This window comes from Nannospalax galili, unplaced genomic scaffold (genome assembly GCF_000622305.1).
Source record: "Nannospalax galili isolate Female #2095 unplaced genomic scaffold, S.galili_v1.0 scaffold406, whole genome shotgun sequence".
Lineage (NCBI taxonomy): Eukaryota > Metazoa > Chordata > Mammalia > Rodentia > Spalacidae > Nannospalax > Nannospalax galili.
In genome coordinates this window covers 7531890-7545764 of record NW_008357033.1, presented here as the reverse complement: position 1 = coordinate 7545764, position 13875 = coordinate 7531890, and the positions used below count along the sequence as shown (strand labels likewise).

Genomic DNA, 13875 nt, shown 5'->3' with positions numbered 1-13875 from the left:
TTAACCCATTCACCTAGTCTGTGTCTTTTGACTGAGGAGTTCAGTCCATTAATATTTAAAGTTATTAATGAAAAATGAATATTGAATCCTGTCATTTTTATTTCGACTTACATTCTTGATATAGCTGTACTTTTCCACAGTTATACCTTCATTGGATTTCTTTCTGCAACCCCTTGGGTATAGTCATTCCTTTCGTCAGCTTTTTGTATTGCTCCCAGAACTCTCTGAAGGGCTGGTTTTGTGGACAAGAATTCCTTCAGCCTATTTATGTCATGGAAGATTTTTCTTTCCCCTTCGACTATAATAGACATTTTGGCTGGGTATAGTAATCTGGGTTGGCATCTGTGGTCATTTAAAACTGGGAATACTTTGGTCCAGGCTCTTCTGGCTTTCATACTTTGTATTGAAAAGTCAACTGAAATTCTTATGGGTTTTCCTTTATATGTGACTTGTTTTTTTCTAGCCACTTTCAGAATTGTCTCTTTGTTCTGTATGCTTAGTGTTTTCACTATAATGTGCCTACTATGATGTGCTGTGGAGAGTTTCTCTTCTGGTCCTGTCTGTTTGGTGTTCTATATGCTTCTTGTATTTATATGGGCATGTCTTTGTTTAATTTTAGGAAATTTTCTTCCACGATTCTGTTGAAGATCTGGTCCATGCCATTATCTTGGGATTCTCCTTCCTGTATGCCTATGATTTGTAAGTTTCGTCTTTTTATGGTGTCACAAAATTCCTGCATATTCTATTCTTGTGATTTCTTCAATTTTTCATAATTTTTGCTTGAGTGGTCTAGTTCATCCACTTTATCTTCCAGTCTTGATACTCTCTTTTCCATTTCATTCATCCTATTGATGAGGCTTTCTCCTGTTGTTTCTAATTGGCTTACTGAGTATTTCACTTCCTTCTTCATTTCAGCCTGAGTATTCTTCAATATTTCTAACTCTTTTCTGAATTCATTCAGAAGTTTATCCCTATCTTCCTTCTGTTCTTTCATTTCTTTGTGTGTTATTTAAATCCACTGATTTCTAATATCATGTCTATAATTGTTCTTTTGCGTTCCATGTCCTGCATTATCTCTAGGGAGTTCTCATTGTACTCCTCTAGAGGACTATTGGTATTTGGTGGGGATATTTTATTTTGGTTTTTCATGTTATTATTTTTTCTCTGTGATTTTGACATGTGAATTTCTTTCATAGTTTCTGATTCTTGTGTGAGACTCAAGCCTTCGAGTTTAGGTCTGCTTCTTTTTGTGAACTTTATGTGTCTTTATGGGGTTTTTTGGGGCATGAAAAGCTGGTTCCTCTAAGCTTCCCGTTCTTTTGATTTTATACTGGAGTGGCCGGATTGCTTTTGTCTTCAGGAGTTCCCACAGAGGCCCAAGTCAGATGAGGATCAGATGCTCTCAGGTTTTCTCCTAAGGTCTGGATCCCTCCAAGATAGATTTTGGCCTCAGGAATTTGGGGGTCGGACTGCCCTGGGAGCCAGGTCAGGAAAGATGTTGGTCTAGGGAAGGTCATGGCTGTGCCACCCAGAGATGCAAAGGAAGATGGGGGTGGGAGGTGGCCCCAAGGGCCCTTGGGGACCTCAATGAGGAGCTGGGTTGGTCTGGATGCAAAGGACCAGGAAGAGGAAAGGTCAGCCCCAGCATCCAGGAAAGAGGGTGCCGGGTTGTGCAGACCCAGAAAGGCAGAGGGAGGTGATTGCCGGGCCCGGCCCAGAGCGCCCCTGGGGACTCAAGAAGGAACTGAGTTGGTCTGGATGCAAAGGATCAGGCAGCAGTGGTGGTTCCCCAGGTGTCTGGGGCGCCAAGACAAGGAATGGGACAGGACCCAGGCTAGGAGGAGAGACCAGCAGGGGAGATGGGAGGGTGTACGAGGCTGGGGGAATCAAGGTGCGGAGGGACCGACTGACCTATCCCGGAGAGAGGCCTGTGGGTCATGCAGGTTCTGGGTTGTCCTCTTGACTCTTATGCATCGGTTATACATACACACAATTTTTTTAAAAATTAAAAATATTTTTGGGCCAGGCATCGTGGCACACGCCTTTAATCCCAGCACTTGGGAGGCAGAGGCAGAGGCAGGTGGATCTCTGTGAGTTCAAGGCCAGGCTGGTTTATGTAGTGAGTTCCAGGACAGCTGGGGCCATAGGGAGACCCTGTGTCAAAAAGACCGGAAAAAAAAAAAAAAAGGCCAACCAAATAAAATAAATATTTAAAAAATTTAAAAAAAATTTCTGCTATTTGTATAAGATTTTTCAGTTTATCATTTCTTGTTTGTTATTGCTCTGAGAGTTTGAGAAGAAATAATGAGAAAATTTTGCATTTATATCTTTAAGCATGTTTGTAAGAGTATATGATAGTAGATTACGTGTATGTGCGTCCATGTGGAAGCCAGAGCATTGTTTAGTGTCTTCCTTAATCGCTCTCCTCTGTATTTTTAGAGACAAGGTCTTTTACTGAATCTAGAGCTCACTGGTTCAGCTTGTCTGACTGACCAAGAAACCCTAGGGATCTGCCCATCTCTGCTTTCCTCATCCTTCCCAAGTGTTGAAATTTCATGTGCATACCATGCCTGGCTTTTTGTGTGGGTGCTGGGGATCTGAACTCAGGTCCTCATCTTTGCTCAGCAAGCAGTTTACTTATAGTCAACTCCCTGGCCCCTGATGTTAGGTTACTTAAAGTAAGAAGTGCTAAATCTTATTAGACGAATTCTTAAATTTGATCTCTGCAAATGAATTAGAAAGGGTTTGCATGCACTTGTTTATTTAATTTTTCTCAGTTTTATAGATGTTAAATTTTGAAGATACTTTTGAAAAAGGGTTTTTTTTTTTGTTCTTAGTGTTCAAAACATTTTTATAAAAAAAAGTTCAAAATGAGAGATTACACTAGACATGACCCTCAATTTCCTATAATTTATAATTTTGTGACTGATAGAAAAAAATTTCAATGTGGCTCATTGTGGTGTCTCATGCCTTTCGTTTTAGCACACAGAAGACAGAGGCAAGCAGATCTCTGAGATTAAGGCCAGCGTGGTCTATACAAGTGACTTCCCGGCCAGCTGTGGCTACAGGGAGACTCTGTCTCAAAAAGACTAAACAAACAAACAAAAAACAACCAAAACCATTTCAGTGTGATGCAATTTGCTTGGTTCAGAAATTCACAGTTAGCTCTGTAAAACTTCACCTATTTAGGGAGGCAGTTGTAGGAGAGCACAAAGATTCAAGTTTTGCTTTCCACTACTGGCTCTGCGACCTTCAGCAGCTCATTTACCTGTGGAGGGTGTGAGGTCTGGCCAGTCCCTCATAGCATTTGAGAATCAGTAGTATTGCAGTTTGTTGAGAGGCTGGGAAACTACACAGTGCTGTGTGACTGAGGTGAGCTAGAAGTCTCCAGATCTGTGAATAGCAGTAGTTTCATATTGTTAGCTTTTCAATTACTCTTCATTCTTTTTCTCCCCCCTCCCACATCATTGCAGTAATGTTTTTGGCTTCCTGCAGATTATTTGTTTGGGGTTCATTGGGGCTGGAGAGATGGCTCAGCGGTTAATAACACTGACCAAGACGGGGTTTGAATCCCAGCACCCACATGGCAACTAACAACTGTCCGTAACTCCAGTTCCAGGGGATCCAACAGCCTCTTCTGTCCTCCATGGGCATTGCACAACATGGGTGCACTTATGTACACGCAGACAATACACGCATACACATAAAAATAAAAATTTATATATATATATGTACATGCACACACACACACACACACACACACACACACACACACACAAATTGGGCTCATTTGGTGGTTTCCTTTTCAGTTACCAGGTTGAGCAGAAAATGGTGTGAGTGGCAAGAACCTCCCACAGAGAAGCCCAGGGTATAGGGCAAGGTACTGAGAAAGGCTTGTTGCAGCATTGTGGATGGAGATCCAGCTGAAGACACTGGAGACAGGAGCGGTGATCGCATGTTCTGAGTGCTTTACATCCACCCCATGCAGTGAATAGGAGAGAAGGTGCAGCAAAACTAGCAGATTACTCCTAGTGGTTGATGCTGTGATCTTTTTTTTTTTTAACTGATTTTTTAAAAAGTTATTTATTTAATAACCATATAATTAGAAGAAGCATTTCATGACAACAGCATTGACATATTCAATAACAATTTCCAGAGCTAAGGTGCATCTTTTTCAAGATTGACTGTAAATTTTTAGGTTTACAGTTGAATTAATACAGTCATACAATTTTGAACTCAGTATAAACCCTGTAAAATATAAAATTGAATGAGTTTTTACCCTTTAAAGAAGATCTCCATTTGATGCTGTAATCTTGTGAAACTTTCTTAGGGTTGAGACCAGGCTTCTGTGGTATAATCCATACACTGCCTTTTTGCTATTTTTGCAAATGATTAATATCAGGAAAACATTATTATGAATTTTATCCCTGTTGTATACAGGATAGATCTGAGGATATGTTTCAGAAGTAGTTTTTTGATTAAACTCTGAGTTAGACAAAATTGGAACAATTGCTAAGAGTTGGTTAGACATACCACTGGTGTTTTATAAATTCCTATTTTCTCAGTTGTCATGGGTATGCTTTTTTTGTATTTTAATATTCCAAAGTAATGTACATTTAATATGGTAGCATTTCTCTTCAGAAATTCATTAGAGGGGGCAAGAGAAATGGCTCAGCAGTTAAGAGCACATACTGCTCTTCCAGAAGACCCAAATTCAGTTTCCAGCTCCCACATCAGATGGTTCACAGCTCCAGGGAATTTGGTACTTTCTTCTGGTCTCTGAGGGTACCTGCACTCACAAGCACCACCACCCCATATAATTAAAAATAAGATAAATCTAAAAAAAAATCCATTTAAGGTTTGCCTTTTAATCAGTGTGTGAAACTAGAAAGTTACAGTAACAGTTGACAGTTTTTTGCTAAAATTTCTCTTACCAGTGTGCCAGCCACAGCTCTCATACATACCCATCTGTACTGACAGCTAGTAGCTATGATTGGATTGTTATAGGTTCTGTGACCCAACTTTGTACCCTTCCTTTTAGACTTCCTGGTAGAATATCTTGATTACTCAGAGACATGTTTTGCTAATTTAAGAGAAGCAGGTAGTTGAAGGAATAGACTTAGTAAATAATCTCATTGGAGCATGTGCAGTGTTGAAACTTGAAAGGTCAGTGCTGATTAATCTTTGTTGCATAATAAATTCATAATGTTGTAAAACATTGTTTTACTTGGCAAACAGTCCTTAACTTTTGTTTTAATGTTCTTCATCTGTAAGTGGAATCGTACTTGTAATTTAATATATTGTTTGATGATTCATAGTTTTGGATCTGGGGCTCAGAAAATCTGAACTGAACTACACTGTCAGCAGCGAGGGGGCAGACATACCTCTGTGCTGTCACCCTTAGCAGCCTGAGTTCCCTTGATCTTTTAGGAACCTCAAGTCCAGCCAGATGGGGACTCATGGCTTTAACACAGAAAAGAATTTCAAACATAGCCAGTTTGAAGCAGAGTTGGAGATTTTATTAAAGATATTTTGAGAGGTGCAGGAAGTAAGACATACCCAAATGTGGATATGGGCTTCTCCAGTGAATTGTTGTAGCATTAGCCACATACACTATTTTGGTAGCTCTCAAGTTAGATCTCAAAGGTAAGAAACCTTTTTTATACATTCTCTCTCTTGATAAGCGAGATTATAGGGTGGCTTTAGAGATACCTTTGATGGAGTTATAATCTGATAAAGTAAAACCAGAAGCCACTAGGGGCTACACAAAGGGTTTAGTACATGTCCTTGTCCTGGAAATGGGGTTTCTAGTGAGAATCCTAGAAAACTGCAGGTTTACAGCTGGGAGGGGAAAAAGGCCTTAAGCAGTTGTTGGTTGTTCTGGAATTTGTGCTTTGGTGGCAGGAGGCTTCAACCAGACAGACTCCTGGTTGAGGCTCTTCTCCCTTCTTATGTTCCCATAATTTCCCCCGTGTTTCTGTCCTGCCTCATTTACAGAGTTGTTAAGATCAGAGCCTGGGCCCTGACAGCCAGAACAAGGCCATGTTTGACCTGCTTGTACTCAGTAGGCAAATTAGAGAGAGAAAGAGAGAGAGAGAGAGAGAGAGAGAGAGAGGAAGAGAAGAGAGGGAGGGAGGGATTTTTGAGGGAGGGAGGGAGGGAGGGAAGGAGCAAGGGAGCTAGGGAGGGAGGGCAAAAAGTGGAAATAGTTTTATTCAATGTAGTTACATTGGGAAGAGGAACAAAGATGGTCTGGTGACTCCCCTTTCTTCCCCTCAGTCCATCTTTTGAAGTCCTGACATGAGATTTAGGTTTAAATAGAAGGCAAGAGTTGTGCATAACTGAACTGTCCTGGGCAAGGTTGGTTCTGCCCATCACTGACCCATCATTGCTTGGGCTCCAGTCTCTCTTGCAAAGTGGTCTGACAAGTTGTCAGAACTATGTGAAATCTTCCTGGGAGATAAAGTCTTCTTTTTGCAAGTACCAGCTTCATCCTTTTTCTTCTCCCTGTATGAGATTCCCAGGAAACTCCTATTTCTTGGAAACCATTTTTTTCAGTAGTCTGGTAGCCAGAGGGAAGGGCACAAGTGTCTACTTAGAACATCTTCCCTGCTTATAGCACTTCCTAGAACAGTGTGGTTTTGTTTTGTGACACAGTCTCTTTATATAGCCCAGCCTAGGTTCAAGTTTGCCATCTTCCTGTATCAGCCTGCCACATACTAGAATGGGATACATTTTATTTTGAGACAGGGTCTCACTATGAAGTCCTGGTTTGCCTGGAACCCATGTAGACTAGGCTGGCTTGGAACTCATAGAGATCTACTTGCTCTTCCTTCTGAGTACTAGAATTAAAGGTATGCACCACCATGCCTGTCTTAAGTATATATTTTGATAGTGAAACTTGAAAGTTATCACAGTGCCATTCAGACACCATTAGGCATTAGTGCAGTCTTCACAGGTTAGGGTCACATTTCATATTAAGACTGTCTCTCCCAGGCTAGAGAGATGGCTCAGCAGTTAAGAGCACTGGCTGCTTTTGCAGAGGACCCAGGTTCAGTTCCCAGCACTCACATGACAGCTAATAACTGTCTGTAACTCTAGCTCCGGGGGATCTGACACCCTCTTCTGACCTCCATGGGTACTGCATGAGACAAGTGCACTTACACACATGCAGGCAATACACTCATACACATAAAATATCTTTTTAAAAAAATGAAATGTATTTAGATACTTAAGTGACAATTGAATTTATTCTTATAATTGTTTTAATAGCTTTTGTATAATCTTCATTGCTATTATGAGATATAAACTGTATTTATCAAATCTGTAATCATTATGCCAAAAAATCTGAATTACTGTAATATTTTGTATATTGTTAAAACTATAACTTTAATTGTAAAAAAAAATTTTAAATAAAAAAAATGAAATGTAGTCTATTAAAGAAGAAGGGAAAGGCATTCCTGAGAACCGATGTGAGTGAGATATCTGGGACAGGTCCAAGGACCCTGTATAGATCATCACACAGCACAGCCTTCTCCCACATAGGGAGATCAGCATGCTGTTTTGTTAAATGTCACCTACAGTCAGTCTAGTCTTCTGAGAACTGACTTCTTTTGTATGTTAGTCTTGATGCCTTCCACTCTGCATCCTACCCTCCTGCCCCAGTTCTGTGCTGTTATTTCAGAGTTGTGTAGCCAGCATTCCTACCAGGACCACAGAGGAACATATTCACTCCATCCCTGCCTTATCTTGGTCTCTGGAAACCAATAATCTTACCTCTTATCTCCATAGGTCATTTATTTTTGAGGATCTTACAGAAATGGAATCATTCTAGGAATCTTTTGAGATTGGCTTTAAAAAGTCACTAAGCACCATGTCTCCATCTAAGTTGTTCAATGTCAGTATCAGTAGTTTTTTTCCTTTTTATTGCTGAGTAGTGTTCCATGGTATGGATGTACTAGTGTTTGTTTAAACATTGACCCATTCTGGGACATTTGTGTTGTTTGCAGTTTGTGGTATTAGCAGTAATGCTGCTATGAAGAATTAGAAGTTTTTATGTGAACTTGGTTTTATTTCTCTGATATTAAAGCCCAAGAGTACAATGCTCAGATGCATATTTAATTTTGTAAGAAGCTACCAAACTTTTATAGAACACCAGTACCATTTTATCTTCCAACCAGCAGCATGAGGGCACTACTCCAGTCTTACTGGTTGTTCATTCCTTTTCTGTTGTGTTAGTGTGGTGGGTGACAGTTAAGAAGAATTTGTGTATGAAGAATTTCTGATTATACATTGGAAGTTCCTTGTGCTGGCTTAACCACTCAGGAGAACAAAATTAGGAACAGTTTGTTTGCTCTTTTGTTAACCTTGTTGGAAGAAATTAATAGTTGAAGACTGAGGTAGATTGTCACTAAATTTTCACCCTGACGGATTTGGTCATTTTGAAAACGGTTTTTTTTATTTATTATTTATTTATTAGTATGCTTTTACTTGTTCTTCAATTACTTTCTCTTTAACTCTCCTTATTCCTCTAGAAATGTTTATTGTTTCTTAAATTGTTAATAATTTATGATGCTACAGTTTCTGTTTATAATAGGATCTTACATTTTCATCTTTTTCATGAATTATAATCTGCTCTTTTTATGACTTAGAATTGTTGAAATGCCATTGCAGATTATTTAGCTGTCATCACAATAGGTGATTTCCCTAAAGAACCATACCCATACTCAGGCTTTAGAATAGTCTCTGAAATTACAGGTTTTTTTTTTTTTTTTAGGCCAAGGAAGCTATCCAAGAATTCTGTGAATAAGGCTGAGAATTGACATTGCCAGAATCCACAGGGAAGATGCCCATCTTGTTCATGTGGTGGAAGAAGGTTTTCATTCACACTTGGCTCTGCTTTCTTCTCCTTTTTCCTACTGACACCCTACCTCCCTTGAAATGTCTATTGGTTTTAATTTTTTTTTTAGATGTTATGTTTTGGTAGATTATTAGTGATGTATTGTGGATAAGTTGAGTTTCTATTTCAAGACAAACCAGGGCTTTGTCTTTGTTTTGGGATTTGGCAATTGAGAGGAAAAAGCCTTTTTATGCTATACAACAGCTGCAATCATACAGATTTAGATTGTTTTATTTTACTCAATGGAGTTTAGTTTTTTAATGGTTTCTTCATGTTATAGGGAGCAATCGGAGGAAAGTCTATTGTAAGTAGATTTCATTGTCGTAGTTAAGGGGACCTTGCTGAAGGGTATTTACAGTAGTAAGGATCTTGGTGATGAGTGACTGGATGTTAAATGTTTTGTGACTCCCACAGCCAAACTTAGTCAGGGACCATGTATCATGATTCTTGAATAGGATTCATGCATTTCTCTGTGGGTCATTTTACATAACCACTTAGAAATTGGGTATATAGTGTGGAGCAGAAATGGATATGATTTGTCCTTTCCTGAACTTCAAGTCTGGAGGAGCATCAGAAATGTTAAAGTTAAATTACATCTCTGATCGTGGTCTAAGAGTAGCCTTGAGTAATACCTGAACCAGATTGACCAGATAAAGACAACATCTTCGGGAAATTATACCTGTACTCTGATGGGAAGGAGTAGATGTTAACCTGACAGAGAGCAATGGTTGTCCAGAGGACACAGGGAGGACCTGTGTAGGAGAGTCATGACATGAGAAACCTGATTAAACCTGAGTAGTAAAAGTTAGGGAAAGGATGGTTGACTGTTGAGAGAGACCCTGTTATTGCCAGATATTTATATATCATGTTAAAATTTTGCATTCATTCTTAGAGGAATAATTGGTCACTAAAGGGTTTTAAGCAAGGAAGGACATGGTACAGAAAGACTTGCTCGTGTGTGTGTGTGTGTGTGTGTGTTGTGTGTGTGTTTGTCGGGGAGTACTTAGACAAGTTCTTTATCACTGAGCTATATCCCAGCCTAAGATTTGATACATTGTTGTTTTGAGACAGGGTCTTACTCTGTAGCGCAGACTGACCTGAAACTTACTGTGTAGCCCAGACTGGCCAGGAACTCTCAATTCTCTGCCTCTCAAATGCTGGGATTACAAGCATGTGACCTGGTCCCAAGATCTATTTTGTTTTGTTTGTGTTTTTTTTTTTTTGAGACAGGGTCTTACTATGTAACCCTGGCTCTCCTGAAACTCATCTATGTAGACCAGACTGGCCTCGAACTCACAGAGATCCTGGCTCTGCCTCCAGAGTGCTAGGAATAAAGGTATCTGCCACCATGCCAAGCTATGATTTGTGTTTTTTATGAGAGCTCTTGACTTGAAGGTAAAGTGGGTTAGAAGGGCATCAGAATGGATGTAGTTGTTCAGGTAAAAGGTGATGGTGGCCCACAAAGACAAGATTGTTGTTGGAGGAGAGGATAGAAAGGGGTGAATTAGCCAGGTGTGGTGGCACACACCTTTAATCCCAGCACTCTGGAGGCAAAGGCAGGCGGATCTCAGAGTTCAAAGCCAGCCTGGTCTACATAGTGAGTTCTAGGCCAGTTGGGGCTGAATGTAGAGTGTATGTAGAGTGTATGCATGTGTATCACATGCATGCAGGTGCTCGAGTAGGCCAGAAGAGGGCATTGGATTCCCTGGAACTGCAATTATAGGTAGTTATGAGCAGCTATGTATGTGCTGGGAACTGAACCCAGGATCTCTGCAAGAGCAATGAATGCTCTTACCCACTGAGCTATCTCTCTACCCTTAATGATTATTTTTTAATATTTACTTATTTATTTTATGTAGATGTATATGTTTGTGTGCCTGTGTGTATATATGTGCACTACATGCATGTAGGGACCTTTGGAGGTCAGAAGAGGATGTTATATCCCCAGGAACTGGAGTTATAGACAATTTTGAGGCACTTGACATGGGTGCTGGGACCCAAACCCAGGTCCTCTGGAAGAGCAGTTAAGTTCTCTTAACCTCTGAGCCATCTTTTCAGCTCCTTAATCAGTTTTTTCCTTCAAAGAATTTTTATTGAATTTTTTTTTTTTTTTTTGAGACAGTGTCTCCCTGTAACCCAGGGAGGTTAAGAGAACTCCCTGTCCTGGAGCTCACTAGGTATTGAGGCTGGCCTCAAACTCAGAGAGATCCACCTGCCTCTACCTCCCAAGTGCTGGGATTAAAGGCATATACCACCACACCTGGCCTTAATCATCTTTATATCCTACCCCTCCCCCAATTTCATGCATTCTGTTGTTTATCTTAAGGTCTATTGAGTCAAGTTAGTATGCCCAGACATCCCTCAGTGCAAGTTCATCTGCTAGGGTCTAGTCAGCCTATCTAGAGTCACTCCCTTAGAGAAGATCAGCTCTCCCACCCTCCAGTAATCAGCTGCCAATAGTTCTTTGGCTATCGGTTGAGGCCTACTGCCCATTCCCCCAGTTCTGTGGTGGGTTTTGTCTGCTTGAGTTTGCATGGGTCTTGTGCATGCTACCACCATTGCTATAGATTCATAAGAGCAAGGTCCCAGGAGCCTGTAAGATTCTGTTTCCATATGGTCATGCACCTCCTTCCCTGGCTCTTAAACCTTTCTGTCTCTTCTGCAGTGATCCCTGAGCCCCGGATGGGTGGAGTTTAATATAGGAGTCCTGTTCAAGGACCCATACTCTGCAGGCTCTTATTCTCTGCACTTTGGCCATTTGTGGCCTTTTGTGTTCCTTGCCCTCTGTTGGATGAAAGAGCTTCATTGATGAAAGTTAAGGGGATGCATTATTATTCTTTCTACCCCTTGTTCCATTGTGTTCCGTGAGCCGTAGGTATAGAAGTTCCATTGTAGATGTGCCACTTAGGGTTGGGCATTTCATGAACAATCTCTGTGTGTGACTGTTTATGGAACTCTGTAATAGTAATAGTAATAGTAATAGTAATAGTAATAGTAATAGTAATAGTAATAGTTTGTAATAGTCTTCATTTGTTGCAGAAGAAACTGCTTTGATGAGTGGTGACTGGCATACTTGTCTGTAAATATAAGGATCCATATTGAGCATATGTAAGAAATTACATTTATCTAGAGATATGACAGCCTTCGAGTTTTCCCTAAGATCTATGGCCTCTCCAGCCATGTTTATTTGGCTGTGTTTACAGTACTACACATGAGTTCTCTCCCATTTGAGTGGGCTTTAAGTCCAATTAGGTAACTGTTGATTACCCCCTAGTTAAAAGTGCCACTACTGCCCCATGTAGTTTACTGTTTACTGTGCCAGTCATTGTGGTTATTAGGTCTTTTTTTTTTTTTTTTTTTTTTTTTTTTTTTTTGTCTTTCTGAGACGGTCTCCCTGTAGCCCCAGCTGTCCTGGAACTCGCTATATAGACCAGGCTGGCCTTGAACTCAAAGAGATACTCCTGCCTCTGACTCCTGAGTACTGGGATTAAAGGTGTGTGCCACCATGTCTGGCTGGTTATTAGGTCTTAAAGCTGGGGTTGGACCATTGATTGATGTCAGCTTGCATAGCATCCTTCAAAACTGTAAGCACTGGCCTTCAGGGCAGGTGGCTTTCAGGTATTTTCCAGCTCCATTGCTCCAAGTCCTGTGTTTGAAGTATGTCCTGTCTCCAGCAATAGGGTCTTACTTTCAAGTTCTGGGAAGCAATCAAGGGCTGTAGCAACAGCCTGTGTAATTTTGGGAGTCTCTTGGACTACCCTGGCCAACAACTCTGAAGAGCAGTATCTCCTGTCTGGCACTGCTTCTTGTAATATAGCCTTCAGCTACACACATGGACCCATGTAGAGACTGTATGTGCAATTTTTCAGTATGTTTTTGAACTAATACATTTCCCTCTGGTTTTTCATACTAGCCAAGTATTATTTATCTCTCTCCTCTATGCCTGTCTAAACCCTCCCCCATTTTTCCCATTTCACCCTTGATAATACCTGTCTCCTTGGTCCCCCCTCTCTTGAACTCCTTCCCCTTTACCCCCATGGTTCCTTGTACAACCTCCCTCTTCCCCTCTCATTTAAATATCCACATTGGGGCAGGAGAGATGGCTCAGCACTTAAGAACACTGGTTGTTCTTGCAGAAGACCCAGGTTCAAATCCCAACACCCACATGGCAGCTAACAACTGTCCGTAACTCCAGTTCCAGGGGAATCTGAAGCCCTCTTCTGACCTCTGCAGCATTGCACAACAGAGGTGCACTCACATACGTGCAGGCAATACACTCATACACATAAAATAAAAATAATAAAAATATTAAATACCCACATTTTACCCAATTCCCCCCTTGGTAACACCTGTCTCCCACTGTTCTCTCTCAGGCGTCTTCTTTCCCTTTACCTCCCTGGTTCCTTTCCATTTATCCTGGGTCCTACAGTTACATCAGAATATATACTCAATGTATAAGATTTGATGCTAGGATCCACAAATGAAGGAGAACGTATGTTGTTTTTCTCAGTCTGTGTTACTTCACTTAGTATGACAGTTTCTAGTTCCATTCATTTACCTGCAAATTTCATGATTTTGTCTGTCTTTACTGCCAAGTAGAACTCTATTGTGTAAATGTACCACATTTTCATTATCCACTCGTCAGTTGAGGGACACTTAGGTTGCTTCCATCTTTTTATTTTTTGGGGGGAGGGTTCTTTTTGAGAAAGAGTCTTCCTGTAGCCCCAGGTGTCCTGGAACTTACTATATAGACTAGGCTGGCCTTGAACTCACAGAGAGCCACCTGCCTCTGCCTCCCAAATGCTAGGATTAAAGGTGTGCACCACCACTCCTGGCCCAAGTTGCTTCTATTTCTTAAACCACAGAGGCCAAGTCAGGCAGTCTCCAAAGGTCTGGGCCGTTTTTTTTTGTTGTTGTTGTTTTTTTTTTTTTTTTTTTTTTTGAATTAAAAATTAGCCAGGGGTGGGGGCACATAC

General features: G+C 40.7%; 1 protein-coding gene across 3 annotated transcripts in view; it reads left to right on the top strand.

Moving 5' to 3' along the window:
• Nucleotides 1-13875, top strand: part of Tmcc1 (transmembrane and coiled-coil domain family 1) — a 255608-nt gene that overhangs the window by 45263 nt on the left and 196470 nt on the right. The window contains exon 2 of one of the 3 annotated variants that reach the window (XM_029557106.1): nucleotides 8777-8875. The exons of the other annotated variants lie outside the window; for them this stretch is intronic. The gene's annotated coding sequence lies outside the window, so the exon portion shown is untranslated. The remainder of the gene's footprint in view (nucleotides 1-8776; nucleotides 8876-13875) is intronic. 3 annotated transcript variants of the gene reach the window in all.